The sequence below is a fragment of the Malaya genurostris genome, chromosome 2 (assembly GCF_030247185.1).
Source record: "Malaya genurostris strain Urasoe2022 chromosome 2, Malgen_1.1, whole genome shotgun sequence".
NCBI lineage: Eukaryota > Metazoa > Arthropoda > Insecta > Diptera > Culicidae > Malaya > Malaya genurostris.
The window spans coordinates 237,849,848-237,867,467 of NC_080571.1; the positions used below are offsets into that span (position 1 = coordinate 237,849,848).

Genomic DNA, 17,620 nt, shown 5'->3' on the forward strand with positions numbered 1-17,620 from the left:
TGTATTATTATTATTATTATTATTATTATTATTATTATTATTATTATTATTATTATTATTATTATGATTATTATTACTCCATTTTATGTGGTTTTGACTCTATTACGCTTCGTAGGACCAGCCCCTGCATACTTTATCGGCAGTGGAGTTTTGACCATCACGTAACTCTCAAAACCACACGGTGTAATCTACAGCTATATAATATTAATTAAACTTTTTTTTCGTTTCTGTTTCTGATTTCAGGAGGGGCCAAAGCCATTCCAAAACTCTTGTAACGCTTTTGACCACCTCTTATAAAAAGTAACAGATATAAAGCTTTCTAACACAAGACTTACAAAAGAGTAACGTCTATAACTTACAAAAAAGTAACGCATGTAACGCTTCGTAACACCTTCAACTTACAAAAAATTGCATCATTCGAACAACATTTTGTAATATATTGAGAAATAAGTCGGTAAAGAGGTATTTTTAAAGGACACTTCTTTAAAATCATGATTATGTATCTCAGCGCAGACTAATCAAATGTGAACAAATCAAAGCAGCTAAGACAACTTGCCGACGACAGCGTTGTGTCTATTATAGGACCCAAAGCTGGCGATCTGCAAGGGCCGTTACAAGATACTCTTGTCAACTTATCCATATGGGCTCTTCAAATGGGTATCGAATTCTCTACGGAGAAAACTGAGCTGGTTGTATTTTCAAGGAAGCGCGAACCAGCACAATTACAGCTTCAACTAGGGGGTGAAACCATAGCTCAGGTCTTCAGATTTAAATATCTCGGGGTCTGGTTCGACTCCAAAGGCACCTGGGGATGTCACATTAGGTATCTGAAACGAAAATGCCAACAAAGAATCAACTTTCTTCGTACAATAACTGGATCGTGGTGGGGTGCCCATTCAGGAGACCTGATCAGGTTGTACCAAACAACGATATTGTCCGTGATGGAATACGGATGCTTTTGCTTCCGATCCGCGGCGAACACTCATTTCATCAAGCTGGAAAGAATTCAGTATCGTTGTTTGCGTATTGCCTTGGGTTGCATGCAATCGACTCATACGATGAGCCTCGAAGTGCTGGCGGGTGTTCTCCCATTGAAAAACCGGTTCTGGGATCTCTCATATCGTTTGCTCATTCGATGCGACATTTTGAATCCTCTGGTGATTGAAAATTTCGAAAGGTTAGTTGAGCTTAATTCTCAAACCCGTTTTATGTCCTTGTATTTTGATTACATGGCTCAGAATATTAATCCTTCTTCGTTTGCTTCCAACCGTGCTCATTTCTCGAATACTTTTGATTCTGCTGTGTTTTTCGATACATCCATGAGAGAAGAGATTCATGGAATTCCGGATCACGTACGCCCTCAAGTGGCCCCTACTATCTTTAATAACAAATTTAGAGCAGTCAACTGTGAAAAGATGTTTTATACTGACGGATCAAACATCAACAAGTCCACAGGCTTCGGTATCTTTAATCCAAACATCACCGCTTCTTACAAACTCAGTGATCCGGCTTCAGTTTACGTCGCAGAATTAGCTGCTATTCAGTACACCCTCGAGATCATTGAAACCTTGCCCAAAGACCATTACCTCATTGTCACGGACAGTCTAAGCTCAATAGAAGCTCTCCGGGCAATGAAACCAGGAAAGTATCCCCTTTATTTTCTGGGGAAAATATGGGAACATTTGAGAACTTTATCTGAACGGTCTTATTTAATATCGTTAGTCTGGGTCCCTTCGCATTGTTCCATTCCGGGCAATGAAAAGGCAGACTCATTGGCTAAAGTGGGCGCATTGGAAGGTGATATTTATGAAAGACCAATCTGCTTCAATGAATTTTTCAGTATCTCTCGTCAGAAAACTCTCGAAAGTTGGCAAACTTCATGGAGCAATGACGAACTGAGACGATGGCTACACTCCATTATTCCTAAGGTATCGACGAAACCTTGGTTCAAGGGGATGAACGTGAGTCGTGATTTCATTCGCGTTATGTCACGTATCATGTCAAATCACTATACATTCAACACACATCTCTGGCGTATCGGGATCGTGGAGAACGGGTTCTGCACCTGTGGCGACGGTTATCAGGACATCGAGCATGTCGTGTGGTCGTGCGTAGAGTATCGCGACGCCAGGTCGAAGCTACTGGAATCCCTCAGGGCCCGAGGTAGACCGCCTGAGGTTCCGGTTCGGGATGTGTTAGCGAGTCGGGATAGTTCATATATGCTTCTCATATATCATTACCTTAAACACATTGATATACAAGTGTAATGTGTTATTCCTCGCTCAGAAAGTATAAACTCCACCTACAGGTTCGACACTAACATCCGCTCGATTCTCTCGATCCCCGTCCCTGTCCAACATCTTCATTGGAACTAACAAGATCTTTTTTTGTCACTAACTTTTTCGTTCCCCCTCCCCTGTCTCTTCACCATCTCGATGGCAACTAATTAGATCTCTGTCGTTTTCAGACATTTTGTTCCCACATCCCTTTTTACCCCGTTTCCACAATATATACTTTCTTTTTATTTCTCTTCCGTAACATCACCATCACCGCCCACGGAAGACCGCTCCAGTCGAAAACCCAGCATGCGGGCCACCCGCCGGGCTTTCGTAGCCTGGGGGTGTTTCCCGCGGACCCACACGGACCGAAGGATGCGGCCAGCGCTAAATATTTACCAACGCCATCTGGAAGACTCGTGAGATATTGAATTCATCGACCACTGCCGATCGCCAGCTGAACGCTGGATTCTCGAGACGCTAAGATCACATATTTTGATGATACTATTCTAGTTTTAAGTTAGTCGTTAATTAAGATTAGAAAATAACCTTGGCATCTTAGAGCTTAAGCAGTGTGCCTAAAAATTTATTGTAATATTGAATAAAAAAAAAAAAATCAAAGCAGCTTAGTTGGAGTAGAAGTTTTTCTAGACCCCAACGTTTCTGTTTGATCTGATGATTTGGTTTTAATTTTTTGAAGTTGTTCAAAGTGAAAACTACGATTTTTCACAAAAAATTCGCCATTTTGCAGCTGTTAAACCTCCCCAAAGTAATAAACAACAAAAAGGAAAACGTTGGGGTCTGTTTTTTTATTTGTAGAAAGTGTGTGCAAAAATTGGTGTAGTAGTTTTAGAATGACGATGGACACCGACATTAAAATCCTGCTTTCAAGAAAAACGCTTTCAAAGTTTTTTGAATATAATATCAATGGAAACAATTTTCTTGCCCAAGGGAGACCGTAGGGTTTGTTATCAGGTGTACAACTTTGCTTCCGTCGTTTTCCGATAGATGGCTGTACCGGCTGAGGCTGATCAAAATACATAGATGATACTGCCTTTAAAGTGAGTGTGTACAGTGCCTAAGGAATTGTCATCGCCGTTTCAGTGATAGTTGTTCTTGTTTTCGTATTATTCACGCTCGAAAATGTCTGTTTATGTCAGAAACTTACGGTGATGCTGCTCTGAGTAAAAGAGTGGTTTCAACTTTTTAAAAATGGTGATTTCAATGTCGAAGACAAACATGGTTGTGGAGGAGAAAAAACCTTCAAAGATGAACAACTAGAAGCATTGCTTGATGAAGATTTGTGCCAAACCCAAGAAGAGTTTGCCGAATCGTTGGGAGTGAGTCAGCAAGCCATTTTAAAACGTCTCAAGGCCTTGGGCATGATTCAGAATGAAGGAAACTGGGTGCCGTACGCGTTGAAACTGAGGGACATCGAGCGCCGTCTATTTGTATGTGAGCAACTGCTTCAAAGATAAAATCGTAAGGGGTTTTTACATCGAATCGTAACCGGTGACGAAAAGTGGGTTCGATACGATAATCCTAAACGCAGAAAATCATGGGGAAAGCCCGGGCATTCTACTTCGTCGAAAGCAAAACCGAATATTCACTGCGCTAAGGTTATGATTTGTATTTGGTGGGATCAGCTCGGTGTGATTTACTACGAGTTCTTAAAACTGGGTGAAATCATCACAGGAGATTGCTACCGAACGCAACTGATGCGCCTTAGTCGCGCGCTAAAAGAAAAGCGGTCACAATATTAAGAGCGACATGACAAAGTCATTCTCCAACACGACAATGCTTGGCCTCACGTCGCAAAAGTGGTCAAAACGTACCTGGAAACGCTGAAATGGGAAGTCGTGCCCACTCGCCGTATTCCCCTGATGTAGCCCCTTCTGACTTCCTCCTATTTCGTTCGATGGCACACGGCCTGGCAGATCAACATTTTCAATCCTTCGAAGAGTTGGAAAAATGGATTGCTTCATGGAAAGCGTCATAAGAGGACTTCTTTTTTTCGAACCGGGATCCGAAAATTACCGGAAAGATGGGAGAAAGTTGTCGCTAGCGACGGACAATACTTTGAATAATACATCTGTAAGCACTTTTTCGCAATAAAGCTTTTAATTTTGGAAAAAAACGGCGGAAGCAAAGTTGTGGACCTGATATAATGAAATATTTCAAGAATGTTAAGTCAAACGAAGCAGAAATCTTGAGAAGGTGTGCCGAACTCTTACTTCTTCGCAGTATGAGATAAGTAAAAGTAAAGGCCCATAACTTCCAGAGTTTTGTTCCGATAGACTTGAAAATTTCACAGAATATTTTTGAAATGTTTTTCTATAATGAAATACAAAGAAAATATTAAATGATTTTTCAAAATTGTTAGACCCTACCAGTGTTGGTGATTCCCGATAATTTGACAGAAGCTGCTGGATATTTGATGATATCCGTCTTTCTTTGATGGCACTGATTGAATCGTGTGAAGAGTTGCTAGTAAGCGTTCTTTGATACGATAAAAGACATCCTTGGACCCTACCCGCCCCTTAAATTCATAAAATCAGCAAGCTTTTGTGCAAAAAACAATAATAAATTTGAATCTTACAATATATTCTTTACCCTAAAAATGGAACTAGAATATTTTGCTTTAGATGAAAATATTGACAGTTTAGCACTCACCAAGTGCTCAGTTTAACTGAGTGGGCGGTTGCAAATGGCCATTTTCAACCCGGTCTTCCCTACATTGCTCGATTATTGCTAAGTTGTTAGGAAAATAAAAAATTACAGTTTAAAAAAAAAACAACGGTCGATTATTTATATGAAATATTAACCAACAAAATTCAGAAACACAACTAATATTTTAGTTGTTTTACAACCGCGGGCTTTTCAGTGCGAATCGATGCCTCTCCTGAACGGGGAAAAGTAAGAACGACATCCACAAACCACAAAGACAAAGTGAATTGAACTGTGAACAACTACCGTAAGCTGTAAACCAAATCTTATGATTAGGTTTTTCGGATTCGGATTTTTTGTTAAAGAAACGAAAAAAGAAAGTTTTAACCTGTTGTGGCTGTGGTTGTATTCCACGAAAAATTTAAAAGAAGTCAAAGGTCCCGGTTGACCGGAATTAAGAGCGTCTTCCATAACACTGCACAATCTGTGTTGGCAGCAAGTGATACGAAATTATTTTCTGCCTATAAGTAAACAAAAAGCTCTGAGTTGTTCTAATGTTCTAAAAACTTTAGCACCGACAGAGCCGGTGAAACATGTTAAGCCCAGATGGTTAGTTTTTGGATTTTTTAACAATATTTTGTTTCGTTAATAATTTGCATGAAACGTGTAAATACGAAGTTTGAAGTGTTTTCGGTATTTTGTTTTAAAACGAAATTGCACATTCAAGGACTAAATACGCCATGAAACTACTGTGGGGTTATTCGAACTGTTGACATAGGACTCCCCAACTAGATTCAAAATCACTGCCAATATTTGTTTTGAGTATTAGGGCCTTGTCTTGTTCCGTATAAACTTATTTGTGTGTGCGAATTTTCGAAATTAAATCTTTGAGAATTTTAGTTACTCTGACCGTTAAGTTCGTTGAGGCTGATGATGGAAGGTGCTGAATTCGCGCATGTCATCCTGCCAATTTTCGATCAAAATATGTCTCGTGCGAAGCGAACGGCGCATAAAAGAAATCCATAAACAGTCAGTGGCTGATGTGCATAACACATTGCTCAAAAAGTCCCAAGACTGACCCAAATGTCAAACTTACCTCATTTATCGAAAGAACCAACCTTCAGATGTCAAATTTTCACCTTGATCGCACCGTGGCGTTACTTGTTCACTTATGAAAAAATGGAAGTAACGAGTTCTGTATGCTGATAAAGCAACGGTTTGAGAGGTGTTACCCGCACTCGGATCCATTGAAAATAAAGATTTGTGTGTATTCTGATTTCAAACGGGACCAAATGATGCAATCGTCAGAAAAAGTCAAGCAAGTTTTGATAATCGCGACGAATGAACGCAAAATTGAAGTTCGTGAAATTAAATATGCTGAAATGGTTAGGACATTAACTGGAAGCGCTTTTATGATCTTACGCGAAAATCTTAGCATATAAAAGGTTTTTTCCAATCGAACAAAAGCAACAACGCAATAACGATCCAGAGAGCTGTTTGGCACTATCAAGTCGCAATAAAAAGGAATTATTTCGTTTGTATGAAACAGTGAACGAAAAATGGATCCACCATTTTTCTCCGGAATCATATTAGCATTCATACGGAGAAAATCGTTCGAAAATATTACAGGTATCTGGAACAATCATGGCGTCAGTTTTTAGATACTCGATGTATTGACTATATTGAAAAAGAAAGCACCATCTAAAGTGATTATTACATTGAATTATTGATGCGTTTGTAATGCGACATCGAAAAAAAAACCATTTTTAACCAAGACAGTGCTCCGTGCCACAAGTCAATGAAAATAATGGCCAAATTGAATGGATTGGTCTTCGTTCTGCTTCCTCACCCACCATATTCTCAATAACCTAGCCCCCAGCGACTACTTGTCCTAAGAAGGCCCGTCGGGTGGTCCGCATGCTGGTCATCGACTGGAGCGGTCTTCCGTGGGCGGTGATGGTGATGTTACGGAATAGGAACGTACTCATTGAAGAGCAGAAATCTTATGAAAATCGAGGAAATCCTGATAAAATGTTTAGGGAAACAAGAAAAATTAACTTGAACTTGCAGCAAACAAGGACGTAGCCCTACGTCAAAAGATTTTGAGTAATTTTATTTTTTATCGGTACTTTCCAATACACGAGTGATTCACTGATCAGATGCTTAAGCTAGTCTCTTCTGGTTGGAAAAAAGTAAAAGATAAGTTACTAAAAGATTTCTGCTTACTCAAATTATCCTTGTCATATCTTACCTTTCTGCTGTATATCTTCACACCATTACTCTACTAGCTGAGTACTAAGGTTCCATAATTTTGATTTTATTTATTATTTCGAGTTACATTTAAAATATTCTAATTGTTATAAATAATACTTATTCTTAAACCTTAGATATTCATGAATAATACTTATATTACCATTGTTTTTCGTTAGAAATTTCAGGTGGTTATTTACCTACCTTTGGAATTTTCAGGTGGGTAGTACTACCCACCGTACTCACCTCTTTTACCGGCCCTGAGCACCGGTACCTCCAATCAATCCGATGAACCCATCAAGATTTTTTTTCGTTTGGATGATAAAAAGACCCTTACTGAAAATTAATAACTTTTCGACAGTTTTAGTTTCACGACAATTTGTTTTCACAGAAGTTCGGTTATTGAATTATAATTTTACCATACGGACAGTATGGTGTTTACCGTACTCGGCGACTATTCCGTATTTACCGTATGAATTGTATATCTATGTACAGATTTATGTAATGAAAGTTTACGTGAAACTGATCGTCTTGTAAAAGTTTGCATAATTATTGTAAAATAAAACTCATGTACCGAAATATCGGTTATTTCTATTGATTACCGGAAGTACTCGTCAAAAAAATTACCAAACAAAGGAATTAAACCTTAGTGTGTAGACTTGCTAAAAAGGGACTTCATGTCAGCGATGTTCATAAGAAGTCAAGCTGTAATAGCGTTTTACAAACTGAAAATCTAATTTCGGATAGAACAACCTTTTAAGCGTTGGTTCGAGTGAAGCATGCCTGGTTGGGAAACAGTACCAATCTTGTTAAGCACACTTCTAAACATCCGGTAAAAATGAATGTTTGTGGGTTATTCCTGTACGTGTACGTGTTTGTATAACCGGTGGAATTATACTGCTGTGTGGCCTACCTTTAATAACAGATTTTCTTGAACACTCTTGTTTTTAATGAAGCAATGAAATACTTTCTACTCGCCACGAATAATTTCGTTGAGGATCAAGAATAAGCTGATTTAACTGCTAGATTCAAGCTGAAATTAACTTTTTTTTTACCGCGTAATCCAAAGGCTGCAAAGCCCAGCGGGATGATGTATGAAATTTGTTCCACTAGCCTGGTTTACACTTTCACTCCGTTTACACATCCGATCGGAAACGTAACGCGGCTCCGAAACATACGTCTAATTGTATCTTCTACTTCAACACCGTCCGTGGCTGCAGTTTGAAGCTGTCCGTTGCCACGAGCCGTCACGGCACAGAGAAGACGTGCGAGAGTGCGGCGGACCACTGGTGCCTTTGAAATGCTGCTCTTCTGGGTGTGGTTTTCCTGTGCGGCCTTTTCAGTCGCTATCAGAAGTAGCAGCAGCAGCAGCAGCAGCAGTATCGGCAACAGGTTGATTAGGGATGCTGTGATGTTTTGTGCAATTGTTTTGTGGCGACTACGGTAGCGGGTTCATCCATCCGCAACTGCGCGTTGTTTATGCGATCCGTTTCCACTGTCATGCAACCGCATAGAAAATGGGCGGCTGCATTTTGCACACCGATAATGACCGGTGGCTGTGGGGTGTTATCATAATTGCAGTGTAGCCGGACAGATGCAGATGTACGCGTCGATGGACCGTGCTGATGGTGGTTGATTGGGTAACTATTTCGAGAAGATGCAGGTGGTCAATTTTCTCATCGACCGCTGATGAACCATCAAGTAGTTCAGGTTTAAATGCAATTACATGTTCTATTTCGAGCGAAGCAATGTGAATTTGTGCGTAGTTTGATTCGCCGGAGATTGATTGAATTTGCGAAGCATATCATGCACGTAATGGGCATAGCAATAATATGTAATTTAGCGGTTGTATCATCCCTCAATGAAAGCCTTGCCATTTTGCTTTACTGCTATGGACGGAACGGTGCACGATATAAACAAGGATTATCGGTTTCATGTTATCGAAGGCTTAACACTACTACGGATCACTGGGAATTTTGGTTGGTTATTTGATTGAGTTTGTGGATTATATTAATTGGCATGGCTCTTGTGACCGAAGGAACATACCTTGGTTCATGAACAGCAGACGTTTAGTTTTGGATCTGTAATCGGGCATCAATTTTATTTAGTCGTATCTCCACTGCTTGTTTATTTATATATATGAGAAAATCTTATGTACAATTTAATGTTTCTTCACGCTCAGTGGAACATCCTACCTAATCAAATTCCACATCATGTGGTCTCGTTTCCAACCAGAAAATTTCAACTACGATAAAGTATATCATTTAGCCACAACAATCCTTTCATCAACACCAAACGAGAATCAGACTGATAAACATTTATAAATGAGCAGAGAAGATTTGCTTGATTTATTGTCAATCATGTGGTGTCTAGGATGAGAATGTGTTTTATGTACCACTAGAATGGAAGCGAAGGTTTAGACACAGTGCGTCCCAAGCTTTTGCGTTTAATTTATTTTTTCAGAATAATCTATTTTCTTTTCAAGCAACCTGCACCAAATTTTCTGAGTTTGTTGTCAAGTGTAATTAACAATGTTTCGGGAAATTTGGCAGCATCGCTGAACGATGTAGAATTAACACTGGAGGTTTTGGCTGTGTTTGTAATGCTCTCACGAAATTAACTATGGCTCCGGGATCCACTCAAGTAAACATCGAAACAAGAATTCTATTCTAATATGTGGTGTTTTCGGTTATGTATGATAATTTCTCCAAATTATTAGCTATTCCCGTTTTGGTAAATATGTAATGGAAATTTTTTTTTTATTCAAAAAGATATTTTTTATTCAGGCCTATTTGCGTACAAGCTTTACGTGGCCGATCGAGCCGATTTTTTAAATAATTTTATTTTGAGTTGGATCTCGTTGTCACCCTTTTTCTAGGGGGAGAGGATCTTCCATTTCCCTCCTGCGAGGATTGAGGAGTTCGTCTCGTCATCCATTGCCGCATCGATGGTATTGTTGTTGATTTCGTTGCTAGTTGCTGTAGATGCGCCTTGTTATACATTGTTTGCAGTTGCTGGTTGGTTGGATGGTAAGTTGTTAACTGCAGCTAATGTACTTTGTTCTATAGGGGATACGTTGGATGGTTTCGTTGAAGGGGATGCTTCACTGTTGTTGGTGACTGTTACAGGTGTACTGGGGTTGCTTTGGGTTGGTGTGAAGGAAGAACCGTTGTCCTTTGGTGTAGTTGTCTCCTTGTCCAGTGTATCACATGGCTTACCGTAGTAAACAGCTTTTTGGCAATATTAACATGTGGCCATCTGATTGTCATAGATAACAAGTGATTTGCACGGAATTCTTGTATCTTAACCGAAAATCACCTAAGAAGGTATAGGCCTTTTCAAGTGTATGCGTAATAAACGTACGCCATTTAGAATACCGGGGAAAAAGTTCTTCCACTTTTCTTTTTCGATAGAGAGAATCTCTCCGTATTGGGACATAGTATTGCGAATATATGAATCGGTAACGCTTGAGGGAAGATCATGCACACGCACTTCTATAGCACTATCTTCCATATATACTGGAATGTTGTACTTAATGTTATCGTGCTCCACATAGTGCACATTGTTATTGTCTTTTGCGAATTGAATTGCATCCAACTCTTTATAAAACTGGATGTAAACAACATTATTCGTCTTATTGCATTGAAGTAAATGCACACGTTTAATGTCAAGATGCATTTGCTCCTTAAGCAAACCTTCAAGTTCTAGTATCGAAGGTCGAATTTTGCACTGCCTGAAGTCAACAAAGTTGTATTCTTTCGTGTCGGCGGTAGCTTTTGTTCGTTTGGTTCACTCATTTCGAGGTCGTTCTATTGTTCACTACACAATACTGTACTTGGTTTCTTCTGTCCCGAACGTAAGCGGTTTTGTTTTATCGACTGACTTGGATGAGATGTGAAACCGAACTGTGTAATGGAACATTGCTCTTGGTTTTAGCAACTGGACGTGACTCGACGGATGATTCCGAAACGCTCAATGTTCACACTTTTCTTCTCCATATTTTCTTGTGTTTGCCTTTTTCATATGGGAAGGCTATGCAATCGCTGTGAAAACTAACTTTACAACCGAGACCCGGGGGACCGAGTGTCATTTATCATTCGACTCAGTTCGTCGAGATCACAAAATGTCTGTGTGTGTGTATGTGACAAATAATGCGACTCAATTTTCTCAGAGATTACTGAACCGATTTTCATAGACTGCTATTAATTTTTATCCAGTTCCGACTTCGGGTTCCAGAATTACAGGTTGATATGCACTACCTATACTCGCATATTAGTCCCATATCGATTTTTGCAAATTTTGAGTTAGCTTGCGGAATGAAATCTATCCTCAATATGCTCTCAGAAACTGCAATAAAAGTTGAGGGTTTGTTCAGTGAAATGTGAAAAAAAAATATCAACTCATGTCTGTCCCATATGCAAAATACCCGCATATCAGTCCCATTCACTGCAAATTTCAATAATTTTATTTGCTGAAATGTTGGAATAATAAAGGTGTATTACCGATATTTCATGTAATAATACTATGATTTAGCATTAGGTAGCACAATATGTAAAAAAAATCGGAAATAATATTTTGATCGTCTTTTTCTTGAAATGTCGATTTTCCATATGGGACTGATATGCAAGTATGAGCAGTGCATAAAACCTATTTTAATCCACCTAGTGGTGTAATGATGCCGGTCTCATATTACTCATTACATCATAAATATAACAATGAAATTTGCAAAAACAACTGTTTATTGAATAGAAATAGGAAAATTTGTTCGGACCTTATCTCAAAAACTCTATAAATCCTGTTTAACCTGTAGTTCCGGAACCGAAAGTAGTATCCACAACAAATTAAGGAATTCCGTATGAAACTGTAAGACTTTTCTTTTGAACTTATAAGTTTGTGATAATCGATTTGGCCATCTCCAAGAAAAGTGAGTGAGTTTTTAATCACTATTTCCAATTCTTCCGTAACTGGATTCAGATGAACGGAATAGCTGGTTCATTTGCTACCAACAAATATGACCTACAAATTGGAACAGTTTTGAACGTAGTTAAACCTATACTTACTATCTCATGCTCTATTTTGATTAAACCAATTGAACGAAATCTAACAAACGAAACGAACCTGCGTTTCTGTTACTTCTGCATATGTAAGTCAAGCTAAACATCATGAATCAGCAGCATAAAACACTCCTACTTATTATTATTATTATTATTATTATTATTATTATTATTATTATTATTATTATTATTATTATGATTATTATTATTATTATGATTATTATTATTATTATTATTATTATTATTATTATTATTATTATTATTATTATTATTATTATTATTATTATTATTATTATTATTATTATTATTATTATTATTATTATTATTGACATCACTACACAACGTGTACGAAATAGAACAAAGCACGCCTTATTCGTTACATGTTTTCTTCTTCTTTCGGTGTTGTACATATTGTCATTCTATATGGCGATTTGAAAACTTTGACACTCATCGCCTTGTAACTGCGGAACTAGAAGTCGGATCCGGATGAAATTTCACAGTAGCTTTAAAGACAGTATGAACTTTATTTCAAATCAAGATTTGTGAAAGTCAGTACAAGCATCGCGGAGAAATCGAAGTGAATTTAGTTTTTGGAGTTTTTCTTCTCCACTTTCGGTGCTCTCGGAACAGGCAAAGAGGGGACAAGTAGTGCCGAATTAAGTATTCATGCCCACAAACTAACAAACTCTGCAAACTAGAAAAATTTATCAGACAGTTTTATGGGATTTGTACCTGTTTTTAACCATCGTTCGTGGAAAAATACTAATGAAATTCGTGATTTTCCACTTATCAAGCTTTAGTTCCGGAACCGAAAGTCGGATCCAGATATAATATTTCACAAATTTTTAGGATATTATAAGACCTTTCAAATCGGTTGAGTTGTTCCAGAGATAGTTGAGTGTAAACTTTTTCTCAAATTTTCACATATTACTATATAACTCCGGAACCGGATGTCACATTCAAATGAAATTTAATAGCAAGCTATGGGACCATAATACCTTTTATTTGAATCTTATGCCGTTTTTCATTGAAAAACATTGGTGGCGTGGAATGCTCTGGTTTTGCACTTTCGAGCAGAAATAGCAATGAAACACCGTCAGAATATTGCATTTCTGCTCGAAAGTGCAAAACCAGAGCAATCCACGCCACCAGTGTTTTTCAATGAAAAACGGCATTAGTTTGTGAAAATCGGTCTAGCCATCTCTGAGAAAAGTGAGTGCATATTTTTGTTACACACACACACACACACACACACACAGACATTTGCTCAGTTCGTCGAGCTGAGTCGAATGGTATATGACATTCGGCTCTCCGGGCCTCGGTTAAAAAGTCGATTTTCACAGTGATTGCATAGCCTTTCTATATGAGAAAGGCAAAAAAGAAAAAAATAGTCACACACACGTCTTTCTGAGATGGCGTGATCGATCTTCACAAACTTAGATTCAAATGAAAGGCCTTGTGGCCTTATACTGAATTTTATTTGGATTCGACTTCCGGTTCCGAAATTATGAGGAAATATGTACAAGTTTATGAAACAATGCGTGCTCAATTTTCTTTGAAGTTTTGTAACCGATTTTCACACACTAAGAAGCAAATAAAAAGTCTTCAAATCTTTTAAAAGTTCCCAATAAGTTGATCTAGATCCCACTTGTGGTTCCGGTATTACAGTGCGATTAGTGAATTTCGTGCGTATTTTTCACAAGCGATGGCAAAACGAGGTGCACCTTTTTATAAAACTTAGTGCTAAATTCATCTAGTTGGCAGATCTTGTTAGTTAGTGAATATATGAAACTATTTTGGGACTACTAGTTTCCGGTTTTCGCATAGCACTGATAATAACGAAGAAAAGCTCCAAAAACGGAACTCACTATGATTTCTCAGCAACGGTTAAACCGATTTTCACGAAACATGGTTCAAATAAAGCTCCCATTGTCTTTAAATATACTGTTCAATTCCATCCTGATCCGACTTCCGGTTCCGAAATTATAAGGCGATGAGTGTCAAAATATTCAAATCGTCATTTAAAATGACGATGCAAAACTAGAACGCGACGGTACGTGCGGCTTTGCTCTGTTCGCAGCGTGCTTTGTTCAATATCGTATAGCGTGCATGGTTGCCACTTTGAAATTTATATGTTTCACGTGAAAAAAATGTAAATTTCCAATTCTTTTATTCATCTTGAACCTACTTGTTTATATTACTTAATGCCTTTCTCATATAGAAAGTTTATGCAATCACTTGGAAAATGGACTAGTGAGAATTGGCGCGGAGGGCTAAGTGTTCTATACCATTCGACACAGTTCATCGAGCTGAGCAATGTGTGTGTGTGTATGTATATGTATGAGTATGTGTCATATAATGTCACTCATAAAATTAAAAAAAATCCCATAGTCCCATAGGTTGTTATTGAATTTCATGTTTTCATAGGGTAAAATGTGTTTAAAATTGCACACCGTCATTTAGAGCTACGATGCAAAAAAACAATAAAATCTGATTTAATTTGTGGGCTTCCAGAAGTACCGAAAATAGTGGTCTTAAACTTTAAAACGAGACTCACTCAAAGTTCTCAAAAATAATCAGATCGATTTCCACAAACTTAGGCTCAAATAAAAGTTCGTATAGTTTCATAGGTTGCTGTTTAATTTCATCCGGGTCCGACTTCCGGTTCCAGATCTACAGGGTCCGCCATTTAACTTTTTTTTGAACTAGCGGTTATTTCGACACTGGTAACCTAAATGTAACTTTTGATTTGACAGAAACTTAGTTTTATCTTTCCGCTGAACGAAAATGGTTGTGTATACGCTTGAGAAACGCGTGAAAATAGTGCAGTTTTAGCTTGAAGAAGACGCCGATTTTTGCCAAAAATTCATCTTCTCGGATGAGGCACATTTTCATCTCGGCGGGTATGTTAATAAGCAAAATTGTCGCATCTGGGGACGGAAAACCCGCACGTTGTCATGGAGAAGCCGATGCATCCTCAGAGAGTGACGGTTTGGTGCGGATTTTGGTTTGGCGGCATCATTGGGCCATTTTTCTTCGAGAATGAGGCAGGAGCCGCCGCCACGGTCAATGGCGAGCGCTACCGCGCCATGATTAGCAATTGGTTCTTCCCGTTACTTGAATAGGAAGACTTGGACACCATTTGGTTCCAACAAGACGGCGCTCCGTGCCACACAGTCAACGCTACGATCGATCTTCTGCGCACAGTCTTCGAAGATCGAATTATCTGTCGAAATCCGGATATCGTTTGGCAACCTCGGAGCTGTGATTTGACGCTGTTAGACTATTATCTTTGGGGGGCTCTCAAAGATGAGTGTTGTGTCGACAAGGATGAGACAATTCAAGTCTTGAAGGACAACATTCGTGCAGCCATAGCTGAAATAAAGCTGCATACAATCGAAAATGTACTAAAAAACTGGACCGACCGTAGTGATTATTTTTGGAAATATAAGTAATATTTCAGAACATGTTTACTGTGGAACCCAACAGCTTCACGATAACAAAAACTGAAAACTACACTATGATACTTCTTTGTGTGACAACTGCTGTTTTTTACATTTTTTTCATTTTAATCGTTGATCCTTGGCCTACTAACTACTATAAATGGTAGTGCAAAAGTAATCCATATATTGGTTTGTAGTTTTTAATCGAATATCTTGTTTTTCTCGTCGACAGAGACTTTATAGTTATGACTATAAAATTATACGAAATAATGTTCAAAACAATGTGAAATTTGATGTTAACATTTGAGTTTATGATATATCTTACGGTCGGATAATTTCGTTTAGAAAAGATTTTAGTTCATTTGATATCATAGTGAAGTTCCCACTCTGTAAAAACAGCTGTCAGGGTAAATGTTTGAAACTTATTTTCTGTGGTATGGGAGAGTAAAATCTATCATTTCAAACAAAACTATTTTCTTAAGGTTCTATTTACAATCATAGTAAAACAGTCATTGTTGAAAAAGGTTAAAGCAGTTCTCTCCGCTACCACTTGATAACAAAGAAAACATCATATTATTTAAAAAAATCACTTGAATAAACTGATACATCATTTTCGAATTTACGCTTAACGGCACCTGAGAAAACTATGATTATTTAAGATTAAAAAGGCTTACTAATCTTACTTGTGACTTGATCTATTAGTACTAGTTTAAAGCTGATAACGGATTTTTGGTAGCCACGAGACTCAAAAATATTGAATGACATATAAAATAAAATAAGACTACATGAGAGTTCTTATTACTGTATGACATTCAACAATACATTTCCTAAATGATATTCAATAAACTTCTGTGGAGAATGGCATGCCGGTCATGAAGTTTGAAAACACTGCTAGTGATGTGCGTTAAAAACTTTATTCCTAAAATTGACTTTATCTTCCGATCAAATCCCATTCAAATCGTTTCCTCCCGGGAACAAACGACAATTGGCTGATGTGTTATTTTCGCAATTCAGTCAGTTCCCCTGTGCGAAAGTTCGAAATCACTGCCAGGCAACCGAAGAACCGAAAACACATCGAATGCAACGGCAATTGGCGCGCCACATTCTGAAAGCGGTTCGGAGAAAACATCTGCCACACTAGAAAACATACAAAATCAACCTTCGATTCCCACCATCCACACCACTCAGCTGCTTTATCCAGTCGAAACAACTTACAATAATAATAATAATAATGCGTATGTCGGTGAGGTAGGCAGTACCTTTGCTTTTCGCCTTTCTGGCTTTCGAACCCTCCTCGACATCAGAGCCCGGCACAGATTTTCCCCCTTTTTCCAGTGGCAGACGGTTTAACGTGTAGCAAAGCGTTGACAAAGCGCGATTCTCACAAGGAACGGTACGTTGGACATGAATCCTGGAACCCTCTTTGTTAGGTGGTTTGGTTTCATATTCTGACATACAGAAAAAAAAACTTGTCTTGTGACTGTTGGAAATGTTATGTGATTTAAAAATTCAAGATCAAAATTGAATGCAACTGTTAGGTGGATCAAATATGTTCCTTCTGTCTTTGTCCTTACTGGGAAAATGTGAATAACATGTGACGGTGCGTAGTAGGAATACAGTTCTATATCGTTGTTATTGAATTTAAGAAGATCATTTGTTTCAAGTGGATTGTTTCAAGTACAATTTTTGACGTGAATACGTCTCTCTCTACTATGGGACGCCTTTTCAAAACTTATTACTTGAGCGAGTGATAAGTTATAGATCGTGAATATCTAACACAGCAACAGAATTTGTTCTTCACGTCATCGGAGATAACAGATCGGCTGAAAAGTTCGTATCGTTTTTATGAGAGGGCGCCACTAGAATTAAATCCATACCATTTTCAGTTAGTACCAACCTTCAAAAGATACGTGTATAAATTTGACAGCTG

The 17,620-nt window shown here is 38.2% G+C and overlaps 1 protein-coding gene across 2 annotated transcripts in view; it reads left to right on the plus strand.

The window, feature by feature from the left end:
- Positions 1-17,620, plus strand: part of LOC131428254 (uncharacterized) — a 148,958-nt gene that overhangs the window by 67,936 nt on the left and 63,402 nt on the right. The gene's annotated exons all lie outside the window — the stretch shown is intronic.